This window comes from Urocitellus parryii, chromosome 2 (genome assembly GCF_045843805.1).
Source record: "Urocitellus parryii isolate mUroPar1 chromosome 2, mUroPar1.hap1, whole genome shotgun sequence".
NCBI classification, from domain to species: Eukaryota; Metazoa; Chordata; class Mammalia; order Rodentia; family Sciuridae; genus Urocitellus; species Urocitellus parryii.
In genome coordinates, this window is record NC_135532.1 from 226582749 (window position 1) to 226588053 (window position 5305).

At 46.8% G+C, this 5305-nt stretch overlaps 1 pseudogene; it reads left to right on the forward strand.

Annotated features, from left to right (window-relative positions):
* Window positions 1-4285: 4285 nt before the first annotated feature.
* On the forward strand, window positions 4286-4752 carry LOC144253280 (V-type proton ATPase 16 kDa proteolipid subunit c pseudogene; annotated as a pseudogene).
* The last annotated feature ends 553 nt before the right edge of the window (window positions 4753-5305 follow it).

Sequence of the window (5305 nt, forward strand, 5' to 3'; positions counted from 1 at the left end):
AAATTAAAATTCTCAGGCTCCCATCCAGACTACTGAATCAGAAAATTGTACTAGTCCAGCAATCCTGGTAATACCCTCAAGTCTGAGAGTCACATATCTTGTCTGGTTCTTCCCACAGGTTCAGGTACACCACCAGTCTGCATTTCAAAAAAGCTCCAGGACGTAGGACCACTCTTGGATAAGCAAAGCTGGAGTCCTCCAGGGGGAAATAGGTATGTAACCTTCATATGGTTGAGTTTCCCATGAAACCTGTCCTCAGTATCAGATGGAAAAAGTCCTTATACAGGCTTCCTAGCCAAGAGATATCATGGAACTACTTTCCTACATAAACTGTGTACACAGAGAATAAATGTTTTCAAATACATTCTTATAAAAACAATAACAACTATGAATCATTGAAATTCAACTTAAGGATGTCTCACTTGAAAAAAATTATAAGTGGACCTACAAACTTTTAGAAATAGGGCAAACAAACAAAAATAATCCATATTCCATAAATTCTGCCTGTGTTGTCTCAACTTAATCTCAAGTGCATTAACTGCACACCATGTGCTTTCGTGGAAAAGCACCAAGAAATTTGTTTTCCTCAAACCCTTTCCAAAAAAAAATTGTCCTCATGTTGATGAATACTGGTATTCCATTTGTTTTACACAAGGAGAAAGATCTGTATAGGTATCTTCTGAATAAAAAATTCTAGTTTAGCAGAGCGCAGCGCACGCGCCCAGAAGGCAGGCAGCTTTGGAGCAGTAGCGCCGGCAACAGCGGCAGGATTGGGACCGAGCTCCAGCCCTCCCTGAGCCCCAGAGCTGCCCTGGCCTCCCACCCCGGCTCCCGGATGGCGCTCGCCCACCTGTCCCCAGGCCTGCCGCCCAGCCCCAGTACCTGCAGCCCGAGCCCCACCCCCCTCACCTTCCTCTTCCCGGCACCACCTGCCACCAACCCGCTGGCCACCATGTCGGTGGAGCTGGAGGAGGCCCTTCCGCTACCGGGCACCGAGGGGGCCATGGGGGGGGGCGGCAACGCATGGGGGGCAGCGACAAGGACCGTGGTGTCTCCAAGCGTAAGAGCAGCCGCAAGAAGAACCAGCTGAGCAAGTACAGCCAGCTTGTCGCAAGTACAGTGGCTTGTCGCTGCCGTGCATCTATGCAGAGGCCAAGAAGGTGGCGGGGGTTGGACCAGCAGAACAGCAGCACCTACCTCAAGTACTTGGTGCATGGTGGTGCAGAATGACTTGCTACTGCAGGTCAACGGCACAGGCGCCACTGGCTCCTTCAGGCTCCATCGCCAAAAGCAGGCAGCCAGCTAATGGAGAGCCCCTTTTCCGCGCCTGTGGTGCACAAACCCAAGAAGCCGGTAGCAGGGCGCCAGCGGACGCCTGGCCCACCAAGAGCGCCTCAGCAGACAAGCACGCACCCCCGAAGGCCGCTGCCACCAAGGCCAAGAAGGCAGCGGCTGGGAGCAAGAAGTTGAAGAAGGCAGCCGAGCCCAGTGTCCCCAAGGTGCCCAAGGGCTGCAAGTGAGAGCCCGGGCCCCACACGCGACAACTTGGAGGGAGACCCTCCCTGCTGGGCCAAGACCTCACCTCCCCTACCCCACTGTGCTGCTCGGGCCTCCCCTCCCCCTTGCGCTGCAGAGAGATTTTTGAAACAGCCCGGGTGACGCCCTGATTGGCTCTGGCCCTTAGCAATGGCCGTCGCCATGGTTACCGCCCCACCCGGGAGCCAATGGGCAGGGCCCTGGTTGGCCAGCTGGCTGCATCGGCCAGGCCTGACCAGCCCCCTCTGCCCGCCTCTGGGCTCACAACAATTGCTCAGGGTGCGGGGCAGCGCAGCGCTCCCCTCCCCCCCAAGCCACAATAAAATATTCTTGACCTTTGCAAAAAAAAAAAAAAAAAGAATTCTAGTTTATACAGAAGGATTTAGAAGTGGTGGCACATGCCTGTAATCTCAGCAGCCCTGGAGGCTGAGACAAGAGTCTCTCAAATTCAAAGCCAGCATCAGGGATGGTGAGGCACTAAGCAACTCAGTGAGACCCTCTCTCTAAATAAAATATAAAAGAGGGCTGGGGATGTGGCTCTGTGGCTGAGTGCCCCTGATTTCAATCCCTGGTACTCACCCCCCTCCAAAAAAAAAAAAAAGGATATAGAAATATGTAACTTCTTTTTGCAAGTCTCCTTTGAATATTATTGGGTGCTAAAAATTTACCAATGTGCTGACATTTTTAGATATTTCCTATTTCATTGTCTCTGAGATGCCATCACCTTTAAGACACTTATAACATTCTTATTCTATGTACCACTCAGAAGAAAAATTGCCATGTGGTTAAAACATGTCAATTTTAAGATTCCATCCATCTCAGATATGCATCTTAAAAATCAATGAAATGCCTTAATTATAAACCACAGAATTGTATGGTAAATTATTAGTTTTTCTTCCAATTAACTCTTATGTCTCTCAAATGTAAAACTCCATAAAGGCATGCATGTTTTGTCTATTTGACAACATTTCCTCCATGCTTAGAAACTGGAACATTTTCAATATATTTGTAACTTGTTATTTATTTAGTTTACTTATGAATATGTGAATATGAAAAAAGTAATGATTTTTAACAGTATTTTTAACAGTACTGACCTCTTTTACTCTGGGACATTTAACTTGCTCAAAATAAAAAATAATAATAATTATTTTCAATTTGGCTGACTTCTCAGGTCAAAGAGATTCAATACATCTCTACACAATTGAAAATATATTCTCCTCCGAGAAGTCTTTACTTACATGTTTGTTTCCACAGCACTTATTAATATTACTTTCAATAGTAATAAGCAACAAACACCTTACAAGATTTTTTTTGTAATGTTTTGAGAAAAGACCATGGGTGTGTTCTGCTTGCACAGAAGGTCTTTTTTTTTTTTTAAAGACAGAGAGAGAGAAATATTTATTTTTTAGTTCTGAGGACACAACATCTTTGTTTGTATGTGGTGCTGAGGATCGAACCCGGGCCACATGCATGCCAGGTGAGCACGCTACCACTTGAGCCACAACCCCAGCCCCACCTTACAAGATTTTTTTTTTTTTTTTTTAATATTTATTTTTTAGTTGACACAAGACCTTTATTTCACTTATTTTTTTTTTTTAAAGAGAGAGTGAGAGAGGAGAGAGAGAGAGAGAGAATTTTTAATATTTATTTTTTAGTTCTCGGCGGACACAACATCTTTGTTGGTATGTGGTGCTGAGGATCGAACCCGGGTCGCACGCATGCGAGACGAGCGCGCTACCACTTGAGCCACATCCCCAGCCCCTTACAAGATTTTTTAAAAGTCAAAATAAACATCCTTTTTAGAGTTAAACAAGTTGAAAAAAAAATTGTTACACTGTAGCTAGCTTGAGCTAAATGCTATTTTTTTCTATCATAACTAGCATTATTTCAAATGAAAAGATAATTTGTAATGAGTCATACCATAAGGACTGGTGTATGTACATCTATCTATATTTTCCAAATTTGCTAATATAAACACCTGTAAGTAGAAAGGGTTATTTTAAAAGTGATTACAGCTGGGTATGGTGCTGCTTCCTTGTTAATCCCAACAATTCGGGAGGCTGAAGTAGGAGGATTCCAAGTTTGAGACTGCAATTTCAAGAAGAGAGAAAGGGCTGTAACTCAGTGGTAGAGTGCCTCTGGGTTCAACCCCTAGTAAGTAACCCACCCTGCAAAGTGATGACACAAATGTATATTCTACTCAACTCAGAACTGCTATCTTACACACTGCTGTCACTTCCCAACTCTGTTCTCACATCAAACTGCTAAAATGATATTAGTGTTTAGATGTCAACATTTCTAATGTGAATTCCCATTAAACCCACACAAACACAACCTTGCCTTCCAAGATTCTAGAATAATTGGCAAAGGTGTCACTAGCCAAGATCATGGCCTTTTTTATATGTTAGACACATCAGAAAAAATAATTTTCCCAGAAAGAAGTTGTTTGTCATCCCTTTCTTGTTAAAATAGATAATGGATATGTTCTTAATAGTATTCTCAAAAAGGCAGAACAGTCCTTAAGGAAAATTTTTAGTTATCAAAGGTATTGAGGGACATCAATTTAGTGTTTGGGGGCATTTAGTGTTTGGGGGCCAGGATCTAGGCTTCACACAGTGTTTGGGTGGGATGGATCTGCATCATCAAGATTCATCCTGGTGGCCTTTGCTCGCCTCTGCGCCCGCTCGTTGATCTGCTGTTTTCACCTCGACTTGGCCCGCTTGTCCCCCGCCCCACCCCTGCCGCAGACATGTCGGAGACCAAGAACACCCCGAGTATGCTTCCTTCTTCGCAGTTATGGGCGCTTTGTCCGCCATGATCTTCATTGCCTTGGGTGCCGCCTATGGCACGGCCAAGAGTGGCACCGGCATCGCAGCCATGTCAGTCATGAGGCCGGAGCTGATCATGAAGTCCATCATCCCAGTGGTCATGGCTGGGATCATCGCCATCTATGGCCTGGTGGTGGCAGTCCTCATCGACAACTCCCTGAATGATGGTATTAGCCTCTACAGGGGTTTCCTCCAGCTTGGTGCAGGTTTGAGCGTGGGCCTGAGTGGCCTGGCAGCTGGCTTTGCCATTGGCATTGTGGGGGACGCCGGTGTTCGGGGCACTGCCCAGCAGCCCCGGCTGTTTGTGGGCATGATCCTGATCCTCATCTTCACTGAGGTGCTTGGCCTCTACGGTCTCATCGTGGCCCTCATACTTTCCACAAAGTAGCCCCTCAAGCTCACCAGCCACAGAACACAATGTAAAGACCACCCCCCTCCTCATTCTAGAACGAACAGCCCGACACACATGCACAGGCAGCCACCCCCTCCTCCGTAGTTGGTCTTGTAAATGCGCAGTGTCCTAGTGCCCATTGTCTGTTGCCCCACCTGGCCCCTTCCTCCCCGTGCTGTGGACATTGGGCCCACTCATCTCCCATCCAGGCCCCCGACCAGTGAGGATGCCAGCCTCCGGCCCCCACCCTAGAGTGCTCTGTGTATAAGGATTGAAAGGAAAGTGACCACAACACTCGGAGCAACCAAAAGATCTTTATTGCAGCAGTGCAACAAAGAGAAAAGAAGGAAGGAGAGAGAGAGAGAGAGAGAGAGAGAGAGAGAGAGAGAGAGAGAAGAGAAGAGATGAACAGGGAGAGAGCAAGAGAGAGAGAGAGAGAGAGAGAGCAAGAGAGAAAGAGCAAGAGAGAGAGGGGGGCCTGGCAGGAGGGAGTTTCTATAGCCCAAATCTAATGGGGCCTCTGGGTCTGCAAGCTGCCTTGTTGGCCCAA